This window comes from Rhinopithecus roxellana, chromosome 22 (genome assembly GCF_007565055.1).
Source record: "Rhinopithecus roxellana isolate Shanxi Qingling chromosome 22, ASM756505v1, whole genome shotgun sequence".
In the NCBI taxonomy this organism is placed as follows: Eukaryota; Metazoa; Chordata; class Mammalia; order Primates; family Cercopithecidae; genus Rhinopithecus; species Rhinopithecus roxellana.
In genome coordinates, this window is record NC_044570.1 from 13,666,553 (window position 1) to 13,693,027 (window position 26,475).

General features: G+C 37.3%; 1 pseudogene; it reads right to left on the reverse strand.

Annotated features, from left to right (window-relative positions):
• Nucleotides 1-14,421, reverse strand: part of LOC115895682 — a 39,312-nt pseudogene extending 24,891 nt beyond the window's left edge.
• Nucleotides 14,422-26,475: the final 12,054 nt, after the last annotated feature.

Genomic DNA, 26,475 nt, shown 5'->3' on the forward strand with positions numbered 1-26,475 from the left:
TCCATTTTTATTAAACATTCCAGGTGTTTTTCAAAAATACCTAAGATTAAATCTTTAGATGACAAACAAAACATGACTCTTGTTATCTGTAACAAGATAAAGATTACCTTTTGACACATTTCTGCCAGAAGTTGCTCTTCTATTTCTCTCTTATATTCATTGAGCTTTATTTCTAAAGACTCAAAGTTTCTATACTGAAGATAAGTATCTGCCAACTGATCATCATCAATAAGTAGAAAGTTGTCAGCTATTAAAAAGTAACAGGTCACATTAGAACACAGAAGCATCAGGAGGTACATAAGAGGCCAGACTTCTCATTCAAAAGTAAAGAGTATACTTAGGGGAAAGCATAGGTGTCTCCAATTTACTTTGAAATGCAAAAAAAAAAAAAAAAAAAACCCTGCAAGATAGATGAATATGTGGACAGATTAAAATGATGACACATATATAACATAAATGTTTCAGTGAAATACCAGTGGTAGGTATCTAAGTGTTGACTAGAATTCTTTCAACTTTCCCATATGTTGAAAATGCTCAGGCATTTACCACCATCCACCATGCCCAGCAAATGTATTAATTAATTAATTAGTTAATTAATTAATTAATTAATTATTTCTTTTGGAGAGACAGAGTCTTCCCATGTTGCCCACCCAGGCTGATCTCAAACTCGTGGCCTCAAGTGATCCTCCTGTCTAGGTCTTCCAAAATGCTGAGATCACAAGAATGAGTCACTTTGGTTGTAACTTCTAAGAATAAATCTGAAAAATGTCCTTCCCAAGCATGTTACAGATCCTGGAAGGAATAAGGAGAAATATTTATCAATCTCACTACATAAAAATTAAAAGTTTGCATATGGCATAAAATAAAGAAAAATAATACACTGGAAAAAATAGTTGCAATAATATGGAGGCATAACCAGGATTAAAATGATGACATTTAATATTGTTAAGCGGCTCTTACAAATCAGTTAAAACAATAGAGAACAAAACTGAAAAATGGGGAAAAGCATGCACAGATTAGAGAAAAAAATAAAATGTCTACCAAGTAAGAGCAAGATTATCAGATGTTGAATAAACATGAACAAAATCATAAATGCAAATTAATGACACAAAGGAACCATTATTTTCCCTAGAACACCATTAAGATCAAAAGTTTGATAACGCTAATGTTGGCAATGGAGTGGAAGCATAGCTGTGCTCATTCACTTGGTAGAGGAATGTCTCAGGGCTTATATATATTTAAAATGCAAGTGTGTTTTAATCTACTCATTCCAAATCTGTCAATTCACACAGCTATACATTTACACTAACACAAATGGTGCACACTGTCAATTCACACAGCTATACATTTACACTAACACAAATGGTGCACACTGCATATTGGCTGCCTCTATCGGAAAAGAGCAAACAATAAGACAACTAAATCTCCACAACAGGGGGACAAATATTTACTTTAAAAAATAATCAATGTCAATATATTGCTACAGACAGATATATTGGTGGATAGGAAAAGCAAAAAACAAACAAACAAACAAACAAAAAACAAAAACAAAACCAAAACTTCACTTCCCTAGAATCCCATTTCAGCAGCTTATGCTTGGGATATGAAGTATAGGAACAAATTCTGCCAGTTCATCACACCTCTGTGGACTGCTGGAAAATATAACCAAAATATTAAACAACAAAAGACTGCTTTTATGTTACAAGCATATCCAAAGGTAAGCCTGTTGCCACAAAATGAGATTTCAAAAACCTTTAAGGAAGCAGAGACATGTTCACACCAGATAACTTAAGCTTTAAGAAGATATACACAGGATGTATCTACACAATTTAAATGTAAAATATGCTTTTGAAATGCATATTGCAATGAAAACACATTGAATCATCCCATTCCTAGCTGTTAATCCAAATATAAAGTATGCCTACAGATGTTTGATGCTCAAATTAAATTCAGGCATATCAATATACTTTAAAGCGGAAGTGTTCATTGCCCAAACTATTAAAAAAGCACACTAGTGTTTTCTATGTGATGTCAAGGTCCCTCATCCAAATGTATTACAAACCCACTCGCTAGTTTCAGAACCTGTAAGCCAGATTTATAACACGGGCCTAATCTTACTAAAATGTGTTCATTATATAAATGCTTTCTGCTCCTGTGTTTATGTCAGTTCAATTTGAACATTCTCCTTTAAGTGACTCAAACAACATATTCTCAATGGTTTCAAAGACACTGTAATGTTTCAGATAGAGTCTTGAAACTCAAACATTGGATGAATTTAAATGTGAACTACTCGTTACAGGTTACACTTTTAAAATTATGGAACAGATGAAGCTAATTCTGATACTTTGAGTGTGCCCCATCCCCCCAGTCCTTCAACATTTGGTGTACCTTTTCCCTGCTCATCTTGACTCAACATGTCACACACAGGAGCAAGTTGGACTAGAAGACACAATGGTTGCAGGTTACCTGGCGGTAGAGGGAAGGCGAACGACTGAAAAAAAACAGTGTTCAGGTTAACTACTGAGAAAAGCCTCTGGGGAAGCCCTGAGTGGCTTAGAGTGAAACGGGTTTTAAGGAACATCAAGGAGACTTCATTTCCACCTGTCCCCAATGAGGCGCACTTGTGTATTCCTAAGTCATCAGGTGCCAGCCTTCTCATCAACAGCTTCCTCCCAAACCTCCTCATTCCCCCAGTCACGGCCCGAGTTGAATGCCCGGCCCAGAGCGGACAAGATAAGGGAAAATCTCGGCCCTCAGAGCCTTGCCTCTGTCCCAGGGGAGTAACATACTCACAAGTTTTGGAGATTGGGATGAGGGCATCTTAGAAGAGAAGCCACATTCTGTTTGTTCCCCACAGCTACACATTTGGAAATGATCCTAGGTTCTCCTGTTGTCCTCAATTCCCCAATTTAATCTACTATCTAATTCTGTGTAGCTACCTCCTCAGGGCCTCTTGGTACAAGTGTTGCTTGGAGATTCTTCAAAGACCCCTGTTAAAAGCAATGGAAAACTCGAGCAGTCCCTGAATACACACTCATGCCAATGCAGGTATATCCGTCATGGCAGTGCTTTATTTTCATTACATATTGGAATTCTAAGTAATACTTGTTTTGTGGGTGAAGGGGAGGTGGTGGATGTCAGAGACATTTTATTAAAAAATATTGAAACCGGGCTGGGCACGCTGGCTCATGACTCTTATCTCAGTAGTTTCAGAGGCTGAGGTCCGCAGGTGACTTGAGGCTAGGAGTTCAAGCCCCGCTTGGGCTGTAGGGTGAAACCCTGTCTATACTAAATATTACAAAGCGTACCCTGGCGTGATTGTTTGTGACTTTAATCTCAGCTACTCAGCAGTCTGAGGCAGCAGAATCTCCTGAAGCTGGGTGGCTGAATTTGCAGTGAGTCAGCTTGTGCCACCGGCTTTGGGAATCTTGGCTCTAGACCGGTGCTGTCTATTGCATAGCCACTATCCACATGTGACTATTCTGGTTTAAACTAAAATTCAGTTCTACTACAGTTACAGTAGCCACATTTCTAATATGCACTCACTGGCTTTCATATTGGACAGCCACAGATGTACAACATTTGCAGCCTTGGAGAAGTTCCACAGATGGACAGTGTGGATTCCCAATGTGTGTCTCATCTTTGCCCAATACCCTCAAGTCTTGCCTAAGTGATTGCAGCTATTCCCTTCCCTTTCTGTGACAATGGGGTCATTTTCTCCCAGGGTTTTCCCATTCTTCCACTTCACCTGAGAGTTTTCTTTTTCAAAATTGAACAAAAAATTACAGCCTTCTTACCACTTCAGCTGTTTACAAAAGCAAAATCAAATTAACAACTCACACCAAGCACAGAATGTGTATGAAGTAAGCTCTGGCTTCTGCCCATCTCTATAGTTGAAACAGTACCCCCAGTGCAATTGTTCCTTTGAATTCCCTTGCTGTCCGTCCTCCTGCTGACTTAGCAACATGTTGCTCAACCATTTGTGGCTTCTTATATGGGAATGAGTGTGTGGATGCATGTTATCTCCCTTACACACCGACACACCCCACACTCGCACCCACACATACAAACCACACACACTCAAACACACACAAACACACACTTGTCCCCACCATTTTATTGGCACTGCTGCTTCAATGTTTGTGCTGAAGAAAGTAACAAGCACTTCCTTTGGCAAACTTCAGCTCTAAAATTTATCCCAGCCATAATTCATAATATGATTGTTTACTTCTTCAATTTTTAACTCTCCATCCTTTTCTCCCATTACATTCTCTGGAGAATTACTACTAGTTCTCTAGTTTTTCATGGCTGTGCATGTCATGTCATTCCTGCTTGTCTTTATTATCCCATTTTTCTATATCAATCTGTGTTTCTCATCTATTTTCTAAAGCAGGGGCAAAGGTTTTCTTCTTTGAAAGACCAGATGGCGAATATTATTGGCTCTGTGGGATACCCTGGTTGCAGATAACACTTAACTCTGTCATTGAAGTGTGAGAGTAGCTTAGATGGTAGTGGGAATGTTGACAAGGCTATAGTTCCCCAACTCACATGGTAGTTCTGGTCACATTGCAAGGAAGTAAGAGCTAGATAGAACCTAGCTTCATTGGATTTCAAATCCCTTGTGTCAGAAATACACACAGTGGGCCTGGCATGTAGCTCAGGCCTATAATCCCAGCACTTTGGGAGGCAGAGGTGGGTGGATCATGAGGTCAGTTGATCGAGCCATCCTGGCTCGCACAGTGAAACCCCGTCACTACTAAAAGTGCAAAAAAATTAACCAGGTATGGTGGAGGGTGCCTGTGGTCCTAGCTGCTAGTGAGGCTGAGGCAGGAGAATGTCATGAACCCAGAAGGTGGAGCTTGCAATGAACCAGATCCCGCCACGGAGACTCCAGCCTGAGGTGACTGAGCGAGATTCTCAACGTCTCAAAACAAAAACAAAACAAACAAACAAACACAAAAAGATACACACAGTGGTGTACCATTGTATAACCATCCAGTGTTCCACCCATCCATCATTCACCTATATTTTATATTTTATTTATCATGTGCTAGAAGCTGTGGAATCACTTATATTATTCCCCAGTTTCTCATAGGTTTATTTCTTTTGCGAATCTGCTGAAGTTTTTTCTTTTTCTCTTTCTTGTCTTTCTTTCTTTCTTTCTGTCTTTATTTCTTTTGAATCAAGGTATTTTAGCTTACTGCCACCTTGGACCCCTGCTGTGGTTATGTGATTTCTTCAGCCTCCAGTAGGAACAGGAGTACCAGGCACACACCACCACTGCCCATAAGTTTCAGTATACCTATAAGATGTATTTTTGTAGAGATGATTTCTCTTTCATGCTGTTGCTTGGGTGTTCTCAAAACTCCTGGCTCAAGCAGTCTGCCCTACCTTCAGCCCCCCAAAGTACTGGGATTACAGGCATAAACTATTACATCCACCCAATCTGTTAACTTAGTTGTGAGATCTCTCAGTGTCCTCAGAATTTCTTCCTTATGGATTATTTCTTCCATCCTTTATAGAACAAAACTTCCTCTTTTTATAAATTGGTGTATCCAGTACATATAATGTGTCTCTTTTATTTGCAAGGATATATATATATATATATAATATATATATATACATATTTTTATATATATATATATATATACACATAGCTCAGGTAGAAAGAAGGACAAATAGAGCACAAAGTGCTACATTGCCTCTCTTTTCTAGGTAAGTGACATGAGGAAGAGTTGGTTTTAGCTTCCCTAATGGATGTCAGATGGAAATTTCTAAGCAACCTAATTAATTCCTTGGTCTTCTCACCAATTTGTATGGTCCTTAACTTACCATCTACCTCTGTTAACTCTTGTGTCAGTGCTGGTGCTAACTGCTCCAGTCCAAGTGAAGTCTCGCTTATGCCAGCAGAAACTCAGGGTCCCTTGAGCTGAATGTGCCATACTTTCAGATCATGAGAATGTTGTCTGTAATTTTATGTTAGAAGTCTTCTAGTTTTCTTATGGAAATACAAAGGATTCTACAAGAAATATCTCAGCTTTATCATTTGTTTATTAGAAATGCCATGCCACTTCACTAGTATGTGGGAAATGGTGACAAGCTTTGTGGTATCTTCCAGGTTTAAATTAGAAAGCAAAACAAATGAAGAATTTTACACTTCCCTTTAGTCATCTTTGAATTTCAATACTAACTGCTAAAAATATGTACTATTATTTATTATTTACTTCATTAGGAGCCACATATTGACTACCATGTCTGGGAGCTTCCACTTTGTAGTTATTGACCACTATGATAATCCAGCTGTTGACATGCAGTCTTTGCCAGCTGGGAAGGCCGTATCCAAACTGCATATGGAGGCTTAAATTTTGTAAGAATTTTTACCATACTGTAATAATAGAGTGTAATGTAATTTTACAACTGGATGTTCTGGTCTGAGGAGGTAAATGGAATCTAACAAAATTAAATGAGCCTTGCTGTGGGGTCTCAGAGAGTGAAGGAAGTGAGCCAGGCAATGTCCTGGGAGTTGTTTATGTTTACTTAAATTCAGCACAGACTACCATGACCTCTGACTTTCCCATGATATTGGATTCACTATGTCACCCATCATGAATCGCTGCCGCTTGAGCACGTAGAAACCTAGTCCATCTGTAGCAAGCTGTGGCCTTGAGATGTCATCCATGAGTATGCAGGCCGTTTTCATGAATCATATTTACATCAGGACCTACCGGGGTCATCCATTAAAATTCAGGCAGTTTTCAGGAATCATATTTTTTCCTCAGGACCTCCAGGGTTAAAAAAGAACCTCAGTGACCCTCACTGGCACTTCCTGTCTGGATCATACGTGCATGCTTTCCTCTGAGTGAGCACCTAGGCCATGCACAGGAAGCTGAAAAGCAGCACCAGAAGTAATAACACCTGACTTTCTTCTCAAGAATGTTTCCGGAACCCAGGTTTGGTATGAGAACATGCTGCCATTCATAGTAAACAGGCCATAGATTTTTGATATGAGAAGAATCCAGTGCTTTCCAGTTTATGTTCCCAATACATGGCTGACACGTTTGCACTGTCTCTCTCAAGCACACAAGTCACCTTTAATGACCTTTAAGGAATTGATGTTGTAAGTAACTTGCAATGTATACTGTTTGTGTGTATGATATTTTTCAACTATTCAGGACTTGCCCCCAAAATATGATAGACAGAATTAGGTGCCAGGTGGTGTTGTGACATTATTTTCTCTTATTATGGAAACCCTCCTCATTAAAACTTGTTTTCAGTACTTGTAGCAGTATTGCCTTCCGGGATGTAGCTACAATTTCTATGCACTCCACTGGCCCTTTGGTCGACAAAGCAGCACTCCTAAAAAAAATTTGTTGCATAAGTTGATTTTAATTATTTCTCCTGCTACCATTCACCTTGTTAAGGCATTTTCACAATTTGCTCCTAATCTTTCAGGATTCATCATCATTGTAAAAAAAAAAATCACTGCGTGATCGTATCTGAAAAACATCTGTTTATCCAAGGATTCACTTAGATTTGTCGTGACAGCATGAGTGAAGTAAAACATGCTTTAGATGTCCAAGGGTTTGCTGTGCAATTGGCCACCCTTCTCCAGTCCAGGATTGGGAATAGCTTCCTTGGCATACTTTCAGCTTTCTAGTAAAGATAATTACTAAAGTTTGGGTTCACAAACTAGAAGCATATGGAAAACAGATGCCAGTCTCTGAGACCATATGCTTCACATTTTGTATGAATGTAAATCCTCTCTTTCTTGTGACTATTGGAACAAAGTACCACAAATTTAGTCACTTTGGACAGTTGAAATGTATTGTCTCATTTCTGAGGGCCATGGTGTAAAATCAAGGTGTCAGTGTTGCCATGCTTCCTATGCAGGTCCTAAGGTAAGGATCTGTTCACTTTCTCTCCCAGCTTCTGAAAGTTCCCTGGCTTGGGGCATTGTAACTCCAGGCTTCTTGTGTCATTTTCCCATTCTGTGCATCTCCAAATGTTCCCTATTTCTAAATACACTAGTGATTTTCTTAGGGACCCACCCTACTCTAAAATTACCTCATCTGAAATAAACACATCTACATGTAAACTGTCTTTCCAAGTGAGGATATATTCTGTGATACTGTCACTTACAACATCAACAAAGGAAATTTGGAGAGAATCTACTTCATCTCATAACTGAGGTGTTATTTTAAAACTGTATTTTTTAAAGAAAGAATTACGTTGGTGTAAGATTGCATTCCAAGTTGTGAATATCTTCGTATTATATTCAGAGAGTTCCACCTTCTGTTCGCTTTAGCCATTTGAGCCCAGGAAAAGAACACTCCCAGCTCTAACAGAACATTTTTACTTTTGTTGACACAGATGACTGCTCACAGTGGGGGCCAAGTATCATCTCAAACTACTCCCAGGACGTGCTGCCGTCTAAACTCCATGCACTGAAAAAAGGCCTCTGTAGCCCATCCAAATGCCTACATTGTGTGGACAATGTGTGGACAAGTCCAACAAGTGGTTTGTGTCAGCATTCATTACTGCAGGGCATACTTTTACCTTTTTAGTAAAGATAATTACTAAAGTTTGGGTTCGCAAATCAGAAGAATATGGAAAGCAGATGCCAGGCTCTGAGACTGTATGCTGCCCAATTTGTGTGAATGTAAGTTTTCATTTATGAGGCTACTTTTGTTTTATTAAGGGAGAAATTTTTTTGTTGAACAGCTGATTTTTAAGCTAAGTCTCATACACACCAAAAAGTTTATCTGAGTCATATCAAGAGTGATGTTACTTTATTTTGTAGTTATTTTTTCACTTACAATAGTTGTGTTCTCTCTCTGAAAAAACTAAGCTAATTTTAAACCCAGTTAAAGTATTCAACTCTTACATCACAAATGTGTGGTGTGCGACTAATTTGAAGAATATTGTGTCAATTAACTGTTTGCTTTTTGATTTTTATTTCTAAGAGAAGTATTGCTTAGTTTTGTCACATACGAGATTTATTATGCTTCATGACATAAGGCGAGAAGATGAAATAAATCACTTCTTTACTGATATTTATGATTTACATATAAAAGTAAGGTGTGTTCTCTAGTTTTAAAATTTGATTATTGAATAAAGATTTCATCTGCCCTTTTGAAGGAACTCCCTTAGGCTTCACAGCTTACGTTCCAGACGGTCTTTTCTCACCAGAACTCTCTCTGTCAACTCCCTTTGCAAGCAAGTCTTCAAGCCAGTTGAATATATATTTAGGAACACAACTTAGGACAGCTATTTGTAGAATATTGTGAAGGCAAATTGTTTTTATGTTTCACCTTTTAGTGTTCATCGTTGATTTTACAAGGGAACCCCAAAGAGAGCAAGCAAGCAGCCTATGTAAGAGATAACTAATTCAAAATTTATTCTGAAATGTTTCCATCTACTTTCAAATAAATTGCTGTGCCATTAATAGAGACCTCGAACTGGCAGGAATTGAGTTTTCTATGGTCAAATAGTCATTCGAGAAGAATGGTGCCACTTGTTTGTTTGGTTTCTTTACTTTTGATTTTATTATTGCTGTTAATTTGTAGTTGTTGTGATGATGTCTTGCTCTGTTGCACAAGCTGGAGTGCAACGGTAGGATCTTGGCTCACGGCCACATTTGTCTCCCGGGTTCAAGTGACTCTCCTGCCTCAGTCTCTGGAGTAGCTGGGACTACATATTCCAACACCACGTGTGCTGAATTTTGGTATTTTCAGTAGAGACGGAATTTCACCATATTAGCCAGAGTGGTCTCCAACTCCTGACTTCAGGTGATTTACCCACCTCTGCTTTTCCAAAGCCCTGAGAGTACATGCATGAGCCCCGGAGACTGTCCCAGGTAGTACATTTTAATGTAACAATCCAAAAATAATTGTCAGAGTCAAGATTTGGTAGATAGATTTAAAACTAAGATATTCTGCAGTTGGGAATGAAATGTGATAGCATATACATTCACATTAATTCATTTATAAATGTAGATATATCATAACAATGTATAGACAGTCTACACAGCAGTACTCAAGAACCTAAGGAAACACATATGCAGTGCTAAATGTCGCATTTATGCTTCTGCCGGTGGCTAGGAATAGTGGACGTGCTGATTATTTCCTTTCTGTCAGAGAGTAAACCATTGATATTTGTAGATGAAAAAAGGTGTAAGGCAGTTTTTAGGAGTGTTGTCACAGAAAAGCCAGGATTACAATAACATTTGTAGTCAGCCTTTTTGAAACGTCAAAGGTGTCTATTTAAGACAAAGAAAAAAAATCGAGCAGATCATGAATATACACTCATATCAATGTAGGTACTTTGGTCACAGCAGTTGCTTTACTTTTTTATATACTGGAATTCTCAGTAATGATTGTTTTGCGGGTGAGGAGATGGTGGAGGAAGTCGCAGAAATTTTATAAAACTTTTGGAATTGGCCTGGGCATGGTGGCTCATGCCTGCAATCTTAGCATTTTTGGAAGCTGAGGTGGTACACCAAGGAGGCTGGCAATGCTCTCTTTGTTTCTACAATAAGATCTTACTGTAAAATAGGTAATGTTCATTGAAAATCAGGTTCTACAACCTCTGCTAATGGTGAGCATTTGAACAATTTTGTTCAATCCTGAATTAACTTTAAGCAAGTCCTTCTAAGTTTTGTCTTGTGTCCTTGTGTGAAATAACTCTCATGATTTTTATCCCACTTATTTGATTTTTAACATAAAGATGTTTGTTCCAGATTGTGGTAGTTTAATATTCATTTTTAAAGTTCAGACTTGGTGTGGTGGCTCACATCTATAATCCCAACACTTTGGGAGGCCGAGATAGATGGATCACGAGGTCTGGAGATTGAAATCATGGTGAAACCCTGTCTCTATAGAAAAAAAAAAAATGAAAATTAGGCAGGCGCGGTGGCAGGCATCTGTAGTCCCAGTTACTTTGGAGACTGAGGCAGGAGAATGGCCTGAACCTGGGATGTGGAGCTTGCAGTGAGCCAAGATTGTACCACTGCACTCCAGCCTGGGCGACAGAGTGAAATTCTGTCAAAAAAAAAAAAAAAAAAAAAAAAAAAAGTGCTATCCTTCACAGCTGTTTTTGTACTATTTCCCCTATTGGTCATATCCAAACTAAGATGATGTCTTAACCTGTTATACAACACTCATATTGAAACAAAATAAATGTCAGAGCTAAGGGTGCAGAGAAAGGCAAGACTCTTCTAGAAATCTGGGAGAAATTTCAGCAAACATGTACGTTTTAATACAGTTGTTCCTGCCCTCAATGAGTGTCTAATACAGAGGTTTCTGATGAAATCCTGCCAAGAGCATCAGGGTGAGTGACAGCAGGAAGACATGGCTCAGCTGTTTACAGTGGCACACTGAAAATAGCCTTTTCTCCATGCTAATGAAGGTGAGAGAGCATACTGGGTGTATATTAGTGAAGTTAAGTGCCAAACTGCACATGTGACTAATTCTTTGAAGGAGCTGTAAGGGAAGTGGAGCATTAAGCCAGACCTCTAATGTGGGCTGCAGAGAAAACAATTGCAGGTGTGAAGGTGTGAATGAGAGCACTGAGGCACAGGTGTAGAGCTGTCAGCTGATAGAGACAAGATGATCATGAGGAAAGATAAGCTGGCAAAGCTTGGATCTGGTAGGTGATGTCCCTTGCAGGCTCTCTAACATAAGAGCAAGGAAATGAAATTGGTCTTAAGATCAGGCTCCTCTTAGCACATGTATGTTGCACGAAGTTGGCTGTCTGCTTTAGTGCTCCAAAAGTGATCCGGAAGACATGTGCATACAGAGTTTTGTCCTCTGGTTATAGCTGCAAACTTCCTAAGATACTTCCTTTAGCATGGACATACATACTCTCAATCTCTGTTTTGTCCATGCTGTACTTGTGATCTTTAACAATTCAGTCACTTCACCACTTCCCAATTATCAGTTCAGAGTTCCAGAAAGCACTGACTCTCCAGAGAGCACCTATCACTGGATACCACACAGATGCTTTTCTCTACTTATCTTTCACTCCTCCACATGACATGTTTATTGTGAGAAATCTTACATGCTGGTATCATAATATAAAAGTGAAAGCTTAGGTTTGTCAAGAAACATAGATTTTTTTGAGACAAGAAAGAGTAGGAATGTTTTATCTTCAACTAGGAAACTTTCCCCAAGGATGAAAATTAACAAAACTATTTATTTGAATGGAATGGGACTGTAATTTTGTATCCTCTACTCAGCACATTTTAGTTGATATGTAAGTTATAAAATGCACATTTATCTATTCATCAAGTTCTGTAGTTAGCCTTTTTCTGTAAACTGAGCTCTCTCTATGGAAAAGCTTTCTATTCATAGCTTGATTCTAGCTGGATATATGACAGACTGTATGAAGCAAACTTTTGTACCACTGGGAATCACCCTTCCTTCAAATGATGGAGCATGATCTATGGTTCTCCTTTCCAGCTTGACTCTGCAGCTGCTTCTCACTGCTCCTGCTGCCATACTCGCCACCTGCTTTGTTCTGCTACCATTTCCCATCGTATATTTGATAAAACACTTCCAGATGAAATACTGGATGAAACCAGGAAGAGAAATGTTTTGATGTAATTTTTTAAAACTCTGCTCCCTATATGAGAGCCACCACACTCACCCAGCATGGTCTTTGATATCCCCATCGCTCCCCAGTTGCGGGTCTCATCCACATTCAATCCAAGCTTCGGATAGTCCTCAACTGCAGAGAATATGAACATCCACAAGAGGCCACAATTTGCTTTATCAAGTCTCATCATTGCAGGAAGGGTTTTTTTTGAAGCAAACACAAAAAACCTTGAAAGCAAATCACTAAGCAATGTTCAGCAATAGTGAAGACAGTAAGTAATGTATGGCCTAATAAAAATGTCTTATTTACCCTCTGACAAAGTACAATCCTTCTTAGCATTTCCCCTGAGAGTGATAAATTCAGCTTGTGTCTTTGTTAAAAAGGAGTCGCTTAACTTCAACTAGGAGACTTTCCAAAAGGTTGAACAATGTCAGAGAAATATTAAGTATCCCATTAGTAGAACTGTAATTTTGTATCCTCCACACACACATTGTAAGTGTTAAATCAGTTATCAAATGCAGATTTGTCTTTTCTCCAAGCTCAGAAGTTCGCCTTTTTTCTTAAAAGTGAACTCTGTCAATGGAAAGCCTTTTTATTCACGGACAGCTCGAATTTAGCTGGATGTGTGACAGAATGTATGAAAAAGCAACTCTTGTACTTTTTGCCTAGGGCTGGGAAATGTGATCTATTTTGGGAGAAGTTCATTAATGGCAAAAGAATGATGAGTAGTTACTAGAGTAAATCTAATGATAGGTAGAATGAAAACTAAGAAAAAGTTTAAGCCATGTTGAAAAGAATAAAGAAGTAAAGTAAATAAGAATGCATTGCAAATACATTAGATTCCAATCTTTCCCATCTAATATTGTAGCTTTAGGAAATCATTTTATTTCATGAAGGATACGATGATAATTGCATAAAAATCTGTACATATAAAAATTAGTTTCCCATTTTTTCCAGGAAAAAAATTCAAGTATAAATTCTACAGTAGTCTCATTTTAATTATAATGAAAGTGTTGGCCATCTCATTTATAAAATTTCTAATTTACATATGTAAATCACAGAACCATTTTTAGACAACCATTACAATTTATAAATGTAGGGTGATTTTACTGAGAAAATGTATTCCTCTATAAGTGGATGTGTCCCTTCTCCCACCAACTAATGACACAGCAATACACACTCATCGAAAGTTTTAGTAAGTAACACACTGCTACAAACAATAATTCTCTTCTCCGTGTCCGTGATTATGTGTACATGTGTGAGTTGGTTAGAATGCATCTGCCTTATCTCTAAAACTCAAGAGCAAGATGAGCTAGGCTTGGGCTTTTGCTGAAGGTTGACCATGCCTTTGTGCATCAAGTGATCTGACATATCCTCAGATGCAAGAATTTTTGAACCGCTTCCTCAAAGGCTATGGCCGCATTTGTGGCATCTTTTGTACTTGTTACAATGTAAGGATACTCGCCGTTCTCCCTGCATAAGCTTCACTTCTTCTATAAACACCTGCAATTTGCTAATGCCAGTCTTAGAAACCAGAATCACAAAAGGAAAGCTCTCGGGTTCTTCCACATCTGCGTAATAGATGAACTCTTTCTTCCAGTTACTTAAGTTCTGGAAGCTTTGTGAATCATTGATACTACAAGTAAACGGACAACTGTCAGAACCTCTGTAAAATAATATCCTCAGTCTTTGGAATCTCTCCTGACCTGCCATGTCAAAAACCTTCATGGTAGCAAAATGTCCATCCCTTTCAAATCTTGTTAAAAATTCCACAACTATAACATGGAACAGCTGAATATCAAACGTATGAGTTACATGTCTGTTCATAAACGAACTCCTCCCAACCCCACAGTCTCCAAAGAGAATTACTTTTAAAAATGATGAGTTTCCTGACACTGTTCATCTGAAGAACTTCAAGAACCCTGAAAAATAAAAAGGTAACATAACATTCCTTTTTACCTACTTATTCTTCTGTATGAGACTATGAATATCCGCATTTAGTTGAATTAAAACACAGTCCTAGGGAAAAAGTAATAAGACTGGATGTTTACTGAACACATAGCTATGTGTGGGCTACTATACTACCATTATTCTCTAAGACAACTAAAAAGGGCTCACTCTTCTCCTTTCTCACATCACAGCTGTCTGTGAAGTTGGCACTGTAGCCTAAATGTGACATCAATGCTCTTGTAATGAACAGTGAATCTATGATAAGCCCCTCTCTGCTCATAGTAAGTCAAGTACAATTGATTAGAGATGGATAAGAGATGAAAGACTGCGTGTTTCTGATACAGCAAGATTTATACTTTAGGGAGAATGTTGATGACAAGTGTAATGGAAGTTAGTGTTGAGAGAGCAGGAAACTTTAGAGTTGTATTTGGGCCAAAAAGAAGAGCCAGTTTTTTGCTGTGCATATTGGTTCACACCTGTAATCCTGGCACTTTGGGAGGCCAAGATGGTTGGATCAAGAAATCAGGAGTTCTAGACAAACATGAAAAACATTCTGAAACCCTGTTTCTACTAAAAACACAGAAAATAGTCAGATGTGGTGGTGTGTTATTGTAAACCCAGCTACTCAGGAAGCTGAGGCAAGAGAATCCCTTGCCCCAGGGAAGAGGTGGTTGCAGTGAGCCGAGATCGCACCCCTGTACTCCAGCTTGGGCTACACAGTGAGACTCCATCTCAAACCAACAAACAAGCAAACAAACAAAGCAGGTTTAATCTTTTCACATCGTCCCATAGTCCTTGGAGACTTTCTTTGTTCCTATTAACTCCATTTTCTCTAACCTTTTCTTCATGCTTTATCTCATTAAGTTGACCTTCAGTGACTGATATCCTTTCTTCCAATTAATTGATTTGGCTATTGATAAATGTGTATGCTTCATGCAGTCTTTGTAGTGTGTGTTTTTCAACTATGTTATGATATTTAAGTTTTTCTCTTAACTCGTTATTCCAGATAGCAATTTCCCTAACCTTTTTTTGAAGTTCTTAGGTTCCTGGCATTGGATTACAACATTCTTTTTTAGCTCAGAAGAGTTTGTTATTACCCAAATTTTGAAGCCTACTTCTGCCAATTCCTCAAACTTATTCTCTAGTCAATTTTGTTTTCTTGCTGGTGAGGACTTGTGGTCTTTTGGAGGAAAAGAGGTATTCTTGTTTTTGGAATTTTCAACTATTTTTGTCCTTTGTGCATTTTTTATACCTTTGATCTTTGATGTTGGTGACCTTTAATTCGGTTTTTGTTTTGTTTTCTGGAAATCCTTTTAGTAGATGTTGATACTATGCCTTTCTCTTATTAGTTTTCTTTCTATCAATCAGGTCCCTCAGTTGCAGGTGTGCTGGACTACGTTGGGGGTCCACTTCTGACAGTTTTTGCCTGAGTACCACTCTCAGAGGATACAGAAAAGCAAAGATTGCTGCCTGTTCTTTCCTCTGAAAGCTTCATCCCACAGAAGCACCTGCCAGGTGCCAGGCAGGGTACTCCTGTATGAGGTGTCTGTCGATCCCTGGGGGGAGGAGTCTCCCGGTCAAGAAGCATGGGATTCATGGACCCACTTGATGAGGCAGTCTGTTGGAGATCTTCAGCTGTCTTCAGAACCGCAGGCAGGAAGGGTTACGTCTGCTGAATCTGTGCCTCTAGCTGCCCTTTGCCAAAGGTGCTCTGATTCAGGGAGATGGGAGTTCTATGTACAAGCCCCTAACTGGGGCTGCTGCCATTTTTCAGAGATGCCCTGACCAGGCAGGAGGAATCTAGGGAGGCAGTCTGGCTACAGCAACTTTGATGAGCTGTGATGACTTCCTAGTGACTTTATTTACACTGTGAAGGGAAAGCCATCTACTCAAGCCTCAGCGTTGGTGGACACCCCTGTCCCCACCAATCTCAAGCATCCCAGGTTAACTTCAGACTACTGGCTGGCAGTGATAATTTCAAGGCAGTGGATTTTAGCTTGCTGGGCTCCTTGGGCGTGACGTTCACTGAACTAGACTGCTTGGCTCCCTGGCTTCACCCCCATTTAAGGGAGTGAACGGTGCCGATTTCTGGCATTTCAGGTGCCACTGGGGCATGGAAACAAACAAACAAACACAGAAACAAACAAACAAATGAAACACTCTTAAAGCTAGGTCACTATCTGCCCAAATGAATTTTTAGTTTTTATTAAAGTGTACATTTTTATGTCCACTTACAATTTTTAACTTTCTACTCTTTTTATATGCCTTGCATGAAAATTTACGTTTAGCACTTTCAATTACATGTTATAATGTAACTTTTAGCCATTTTAACTTCAACGCAAAACGTGTTAAGTTTTTGTTTGTTTCTTTGTTTGCTTTTCCTGTAAATGACAGTAACACTAAACCTTTCCCATGGGTACAAGTGAATGATATATTTACAAATTCATGTACTTAACAATTAGCACTTCCGGGAAGCTGGATTTGCTATAAAGATATTTTGAAAAATGTCTGTTTTGTTCTAGATGTCCCCAGACGATAGATAGAAATTTAGAATCCTCTTTATGGAAGAAGACAGTTATGTTGAGAAAGTCCTATTCATCCCCAGTGTTTCCTCTAGCTTAGTCCCATTGGTCCTTAGAGGAACTGGACAGCAGGCAGGAAATTCTCCAGTTCCAGGAAATATCCAGGAAAAGGTAGATCTTACCTGATGGCTGAATTAAGGTTGTATATTGGATATTCCAGTTGGAATTGGCACAGGGACTGCCAGAATGGAGCTACATGATGAAGAGAGAGCAACAGAATGAGAGAGATAGAGATTGACAGAGAGAGAGAGAGAGAGAGAGAGAGAGAGAGAGAGAGAGAGAGAGAGAGAGAAGAGGGAGCCAGTGTTAGGAAGTGAAATACCTAATACTGGTTGTCAGAGGTGGATTCCTGAGACTTGAGGGTTTTAGAGCCCTGACCTGAGCCTTCCAGTTCCCTTCAGGTCTGTTGTCCTTCTCACAACATTCTCTTGATGGGTTAAATGAGAGAAAAAAAGATGGGGCAGGTGGCCAGAGACTCTCAGGATCCAGGAGTTACCTTAGGATAAACTGCCATTACCCACAGCTTCCTGGGAAGCAAGGGAGCTTGTGATCCCAACACTGGTTCCAGTTTTCAGCATCAAATGTAAGCATTATGAAAAGAGGAGAGAAACCTGAAGGATGGCTTGACAGTCAACAGAGAGGTTTACTTTGAATCAAACTGAGAAGGGTGTCTGACCAGGTGTAGTCAGAGCCACACTCTGTTAGCGGACTAAGAGTTTTTCCCAATTCAGTCTCAAAGAGTTTATCAGAGGTTTGGACTCTCTCTTTTTCTCTTTTGTTGTGGTTATCTGACAAAGAGAGTTGTGTTTCTGTTTCTGGAGTTGCAGGCATATCCTCCATGTCTACTCCTAGATTCCCTACCTTAGTGCTCCTGAAGGCAAAGGAATGTACTTCTTATTGGTAGTCAGAAGAGAAGCGATTCCCTTGAAATTCATAAGGCTGAAAAGAGAGCTGGAAGTTCATGTGGCACTGTTTGTTCAGAATGAAGGTGCACCTGCTCTATCACTTTCTAGTCAGGTAGGTGCACAGCTACTAATTTTGTTTTGGTGTTTGGAGCAGTTATATACCTAGAAGTAAATTCTGTTGTCTGCAAATGCAAATCAGAGAACCTGTATGACTCTATCTGATGTATTTGCCATACACAAATGTAGGCTTGCATGCATTATAACCCCTGTGATTTTTAAAAATTATTTTATGGTAATTAATAATGATTACTTGGCACTCTCAAAAACAAGGTTAAATTATTTTGTGTATTGAATATTCACTTTTTTAAAGGAATTCTCTGAGCTTCATATTTTTAAAATTTACTTTTCTAATGTTAAAATGAATGGCATTTTATTAAAAATAAAACTGTAACATAGAATTAAAATTACTAATATTATAAATAACTAAATGGCTTAAATTATTCTCCTGAAGTTGTGGAAGTGTTGTTGTTGTTGTTGTTTTAATTATAGCAGCGTATAAAATCTACAGTAACATCTAACACAGCTCTTTATTTTCTCTCTCAAAAAGGAATTGTATTTAATATTTTTCTTTGTGAGATGTTTGCTGTTTATGAGAACAGAATTCTTTTTATACAAGTAGAAGCTGTTTCATAATCTTGATTCTATTACACCAGTGAATGCTTATTTTTCACAGAAATATAACAACTTGAGCAAGAGTGATCAGTTACTAACAGGAGTATTGAATCTCCAGAGAAGAAAAGATTCAGGGCATAGGGATTAGATTTACAGAAATATAGTTTGTTGTTTGTAATGTATGCCAGTTCAGGTAAGATATTTTCATAATTTTATAACAATTATGTTTTCATTTTTAAAAACTAAATGAGGAGTACATTTTTATCAAGTTATAAAATGAAAAGTGTCCTAAAGTACAATCAATATTCCATATACATATACATATACACATAGTAAAATGCATTGCAAATGTGTGCAACTTTAATGTATTTCATGTATTCTCAGGTTTTTTATGCACTTGTTTCATTTTTCTAGTAATCCTTAAGATTAAGATCTAAGTAATCCTTATTGTGTCTGATTCATGTTATCTTTCTCCATCTCTCTCTCTCTCTCTCTTTTTTTTTTTTTTTTTTTTTTTTTTTCCTTTTTCTTTTTTAGATGGAGTGGCCAGGCTGGAGTACAGGGGCAGTATTTTGACTGAATTCAAACTTTGCCTCCTGTGTTCAAGCGATTCCTCAGCCATGGCCTCCGAAGAAGCTGAGACTGTGTATATATTCATTCTTTTGTAGAGACTGGGTTTCACCATGTTGGTCAAAATGGTCTCCATCTTCTGACCTTGTGACCTGCACACTTTGGGCTCTCAAAGTGCTATGATTACAGACTTGAGTCACTGTGCCCAGCTGATGTTATCTCTTAATGTTGCTTTTTGAAACGTACTGGCTTCCAGGTCATGTCTCACACTATCTAAAAGAGAATTTCTAGAACTTGGAAATGGAATCTATATCCTTAAGGGATCCCAATTATTTGTTTTTCTTGCCAGGTTTCAAAAGGACTTTCATGAGGAACTTAGCATGTATGTATGTTTTGTTTCACTTAAATAAAGGAAAAGATAGTTAGCGATAATGTAAATAAATAATTCACTTAAATTTTTTGGTGATGTTAGCATAAATGAAGAAATGCAATTTTCAGTAAATCTCTCTTAGGGTAGCCTGATTTTTCTTGCATCAACCTATCGCACAGTAGTACTAAAGACATGGATATATTGTCAGAAACACACAACAAAAATATTTGTAGTGTTTTCAGTGTTATTGATGTTGATTTTATGAGTAAAAAGGAGGGCAAATTTATTACAGATGCTGTCATCCAATTAGAATATCTGCAATTCAGGTGTGAGTACAACACTTCAAAATTGCTGATTTATGGATATAGTTAAAATGTAATTACTAGTTAATATCTCAGTGATGTTGATAAATATTAGGTCACATTTATATGAATAATCAACTGCGAAAATTAGCAGATCATTTTAAGTAACTTGTTAAATCACAAATATTTTACTATCAAAACTAAGTTCTATGGTCTGACATTCCTGTAATGAAAATGTTATTTGTATTATTAATATTTACCTTCAAGTGGAAATAAATTGTTCTCTTTACTCTTCCTCCTCTGACCGTCTCTGTGCTTTGCTTTTTTTAGCCTTGTCTCACTACATCTGAGATGCTGGGATACTTTTAATAGAGGAGGAGCATATGTTATACATACATAAATATGATATTTATTTTACATTTAAAAGGATCAAACATAGAACTCACAAAAAAAATTGTGTTTTACAAGCTGTAACTTGAGATTTCAGCTACAACACATGATTGGTTTATAATATAACCTGTTTAATTTTAATTAACAAGGTTCTGTATACATTTATATATCTTAAGGCATTAGGCAGTGTGTTTTAGGGTTTAGGAGTTTTTGAATTTGAGAAAACTGAGTCAACACACTTATGTACTATAATAGTACACATTGTGTACTATTCCCTGTAAGTCCCCAAAAGTACCCAAAGATGAAACATAGTAATGTTTCTGTGAAGAGAAATAAATATTCCCTTTAAGGTGAAGGGTACATGAATGTAGACTTAAATAGCTTTTCTCAATTAAGTATATATTACATCAGAAACTGAGTTACCTACCAAACAAAAAAGTCTTACTTAATTGAGCTTTTTGAATTTTAGATAAATTACTTTGAATCTGCCTTAGTTATGATTTTGAAAACACAGTACGGAATAAACAGTCCAGGTGAGATACAAAGCATCATAATAGACAGTAAAAATACAAAGAGTTCTGCCGTCAGTTGTAGGGACTATATGACTTAGATTTGGAGAGTAAATAGCATCTTGCAGTAGAAAACGGTTGCTTTGTTAAGTTTAAAAAAAAAAAAAGTAGCCAGTAGTTACAGATTTACTACTGGCATAACTTGGCATTTTAACAATTATGTGAGATATTCAGTGTGACTTGATAAACCATTAGAGAACCACAAATTAGTAACATCTCACTGGCTATAGCACGGAAAATTTCACAATGGACCACAGTAAGGAAGTATTCAAAATTGCCTGTAGAAAATGATGTGCGTGCTCTATGTTAGAGAAACTGGCAATGTGGAACATATGTGTTGAGAGAATTACAAGCTCTTTATAAGTTACAATAGGCAGGTATTGGTACTTGGATATTTGAGGCAATTAAGAGATGTTAACACTGTGTCCCGGGTGTAATTTGATAAGTTGAGGGAACAGTTATGCAATTTACTGATAGGAAAAAGAGAACCTATTTGAGCGGATTGCATTTTAGAAGCATATGGGACACCAAATAAAAAATTGTAATGGGGAGTTGGATACACATGTCCAAAATTTGGACTCATCTAAAAGGATCCATGTGTTACTATAGATGTAATAATGACAAAAAGTCATAGAAAGGAATGCCCTAGAATGGAGAAATTTTTAAAAAGTATTAATGTTAACAAGGTAGATAGTATTAAGTTACCCAAAAACAATCCATAGCCTGTAAATAGTTGGTTTAATTGGTATGCAAGAAGAAGACTTTTGTGTGTGTATGTGTGTGTTCTTTTTGTTTTGTTTTGTTTTGTTTTGTTTTGTTTTGTTTGTTTTTTTGAGTGAGTCCAGGCTGGAAGGCAGGAGTGCAATCTCAGCTCACTGAAATCTCCACCTCCTGCGTACAAGCAATTCTGTGCATCAGCCTCCTGAGTAGCTGGGATTACCAGGGCCCATCACCACGCCTGACCAGACTGGATTTGAGAAAAATGACAATTTTTAAAAAAACTGTGGTTATGGTAAAAAGAGATCATTAGCCTTCTTCTAGAATTCTGACTTGTGTCATCTGCAGTAAAATAAGCCTAACATTTGCACCGCAATTAGTTTCCCAAAGATGCCAGGAGACACAAAGTTTTATTGTTGTAGGATTTTAGAAACAAATCATACTATGTATCTGGAAACTCTCTACACACATGCTTTCTCTCTCTCTCACACACACAAACACACAATTTTCACTCAATAGACATAATAATAAACTCACTGAAAACCTGATGATAAATGACAGTTATTATAAATCTGTAGAACAAAACGATTAAAGACAAGTGACAAACTTAAATTTTAAACAACTGAAAATATTAGGTTTTAACAATTAAAATTTTCTAATTGTTCTTTGGTCCACCATCATAAATTTCAAGCAGGTCAATTAATGTTGTACAATTGACATTAAGAGTTCTTATCAATGATATTTAATTCATGCCATTATAAAAATAGTTTGCAGTCATACATTTTTTACTATGTAACTACATGTATTTCCTCTCAAGTAAGGCTAAATCACATCTTAGCCTCATCTCATCCAAGAAAGTGATTAAAGTTATACATGTTGGGTTAATGTGAAAAATAGTGGCTGTGGATTAATGTGGGTTTTATGTATGAGTTTATTATTCTACTTATTAAGACAAGCATAAAATGTTTTATTTAATTAACATTAGTCTATTCAATAGGCAGCATTAAACAGATATATATATATCAACATCTGCTCTGTACCAAGCGCTGTTTGAGACAGCAGATAACAATATAGGCAATGATAATACTAATCCAAATTGCACATAAAAACCTTTGATACTATTGATAATGTGGCAAATGACATGATTTTCACTTTATTATAATTTTTTTTCTTTTTTTTCTGTGTATTTTCTTTAAATTATACTTTAAGTTCTAGGGTACATATGTACAACATACAGGTTTGTTACATATATATATATATATATATATATATGTGTATCGTGTTGCTGTGCTGCACCCATCAACTCATCAATTACATTAGGTGTATCTCCTAATGCTATCCCTCTCCACTCCCCAATCCTGGTGTGTGATGTTCCCCTTCCTGTGTCCAAGTGTTCTCATTGTTCAATCCCTACTTATAAGTGAGAACAGTTGGGGTTTGATTTTTTGTCCTTGTGATAGTTTGCAGAGAATGATGGTTTCCAGCTGCATACATGTCCCTACAAATGACATGAACTCATCCTTTTTTACGGCTGCATAGTACTCCATGGTGTATATGTGCAACATTTTTTAAAATCCAGTCTATCACTGGTGGATAGTCTTTCCTATTGTGAACAGTGCCAAAATAAACATATGTGTGTGTGTGTCTTTACAGCAACATGATTTATAATCCTTTGGGTACACACCCAGCAATGGGATGGCTAGGTCAAATGGTGTCTCTAGTTCTAGATCCTGGAGGAATCACCACACTGTCTTCCACCGTAGTTGAACTAATTTACACTCCCACCAACAGTGTAAAAGTGTTCCTATTTCTCCATCTCCTCTCCAGCACCTGTTGTTTCCTGACTTTTTAATGATCGCCATTCTAACTGGTGTGAGACGGTATTTCATTTTTTTTTTGATTTGCATTTCTCTGATGGCCAGTGGTGATGAATATTTTTTCAGGTGTCTGTGGACTGCATAAATATCTTTTTTTTGAGAATGTCTGCTCATATTGTTCATCCAATTTTTAATGTTTTTTTTTTTTTTCTTTTAAATTTGTTTGAATGCTTTGTAGGTTCTGGATATTAGCCCGTTGTCAGGGGAGTAGACTGCAAAAATTTCTCCCCATTCTGTAGCTTGCCTGTTTACTTGGATGGTAGATTCTCTTGCTGTACAGAAGCTCTTTAGTTTCATTAGATCTCATTTGTCAGTTTTGGCTTTTGTTGACATTACTTTTGGTGTTTTCGACATGTAGTCCTTGCCTATGCCTATGTCCTGAATGGTATTGCCTAGGTTTCTTCTAGGGTTTTTATGGATTTATGTCTAACATTTAAGTCTTTAATCAATCTTGAATTAATATTTGTATAAAATGTAAGGAAGGGATTTAGTTTCAGCTTTCTACATATGGCTAACCCCTTTAACCAACACCATTTATTAAATAGGGAATCCTTGTCCTATTTCTTGTTTTAATCAGGTTTGTAAAGATCAGATGGTTGTAGATGTGTGGTATTATTTCTGAGGGTTCTGTTCTGTTCCATTGGTCTATATCTCTGTTTTGGTACTAGCATCATGCTATTTTAGTTACTGTAGCCTTGCAGTATAGTTTCAATTGAGGTAGCGTGATGCCTCCATCTTTGTCCTTTTGGCTTAGGATTATCTTGGCAATGTGGGCACTTTTTCGGGGTTCCATATGAACTTTAAAGTGGTTTCTTCCAATTCTGTGGAAAAGTCATTGGTAGCTTGATGGGGATGGCATCGAGCTATTTATGACAAACCCACAGGCAATTTCATACTGAATGGGCAAAATCTGGGAGCATTGCCTTTGAAAACTGGCACAAGACAGGGATGCCCTCTCTCACCACTCCTATTCAACATAGCTTTGGAAGTTCTGGCAAGGGCAATCAGGAAGGAGAAAGAAATAAAGGGTATTTAATTAGAAAAAGAGGAAGTCAAATTGTCCCTGTTTGCAGATGATATGATTGTGTATTTAGAAAACCAAATAGATTCAGCCCAGAATCTCCTTAGGCTGATAAGCAACTTCACCAAAGTCCCAGGATACAAAATCAATGTGCAAAAATCACAATCTTTCCTATACACCAGTAACAGACAGACAGAGAGGCAAATCATGAGTGAACTCCCATTCACAATTGCTTCAAAGAGAATAAAATACCTAGGAATCCAACTTACAAGGGATATGAAGGACCTCTTTGAGGAGAACTACAAACTACAGCTCAAGGAAATAAAAGAGGACACAAACAAGTGGAAGAACATTCCCTGCTCATGGATAGGGAGAATCAACGTCGTGAAAATGGCCATACTGCCCAATGCAATTTATAGATTCATTTTATTTCAATTTTTAAGAGAGTATGATAATGAATTATGTACTATAATTGTTACAACAAGCCTACCCATGTTATTCTTAACCTGAAATCATTAGATTATAAAATTACTTTTTTCAAACAAAATTCATATTATAAATGCTTCTATAGCAAAAACAAAAATCTTGCCTTCTGAATTGGAGTATAATACGATTATGTTCAGTAAGAAACATGATAAAGGGAGAAAAACTGTTTTATTTATCTGTCGTTGTAATGAAAAAAGACAGAAGTCATTTTTGCAATTTTTAATATTGACTCCTAAGAGGAGTAAACAGTTGGCAGTGTAAATTTGCTGCACTGCAGTCAGCACTGAAACAAAACGACTGGTCATTAACAAATCAGGAAACTTTGATTGTTGTCATTGAAAATTGCTTTACCAGTCATATGTGTTCCTGTACTATTAGAATTTAAATCAATTTTGTGCTGCCAATTTATACCGTTGTTTTATAATCATGGGATCCTTGCTTTACGTTCTAAACTGTTGTTTAGGAAAAATGAGTGAACAATATTTTTTTTTTTTTCTTAAAACAGGTAGTCTTCAAAGGATACTCTTCTTTAGTAAAAATAATGAGGAGAGTTGGACATGGTGGAGCACTTCTGTATTCCCAAGCATTTGGAAGGCGGAGGCAGGAGTATTCCTTGAATCTTGGAGTGTGAGGCCTCATTGAGATATGAGCTCGCATCAGGCCACTGGAGTCCAGCCTGGACCACAGAGCATAATCCTAGGTATAGAATAAAAGACAGTACTATGAAAAGTAATATAGCATTACTGTATTTAATTCACTTGTAATAATGCGTGGATAGTATATTTAGACAAAACAGTTTAAATTTGTAATATGCCAAGAGGTCAGATATTTGAGTCAGGTTGCTAGCTACCTCCTCAACTGGCTAAATCTGTGATATTTTGCAAAGTATTTCTCCTGACTGTAATTGATTTTTTATTTGTGAAATGGATTTCCTAATATTACCCGCTTAGGAAACTAACTCAAATATTAGTTATATTAACTCAAAAACTTGTTCTGAATGGCACATATGAGGCAGTAAAATATAAGCTACTACTAGATATTAGAAATTATTTTTATCTGCTTATTTTTAAAGCTCATAGTGCACATAATAAAATTCCAGAAGACCTAGAATGGCTGTTAAATACAATAGAACACTCAAAGAGTCAGTAGCAAAAATGAGCATATCAGTGCATAAAATGTATGGTAGCTTTATTTAGTAGTTGTTTCGTTGGTTGCCATAGTGTTTTCTCACAATTTTGTAGAAGCCTGTGTCAGAATTAAGAAATTTGTTATAAAAGTAATCACGGATGACTGAAATTAACATTTTAAGCTGATGCTGAATTTTTTAAAAAATTCTATCACATTTATAGTTGTAGTTTAATTTATTAAACTATACATTGTAACAAATTTAAAATGTTTTGTCTAAATTTACTATCCACTAGAATTATACTCTTCTTTCTAAGGAAAATCGAAGTCATAAAAAGAAAACGG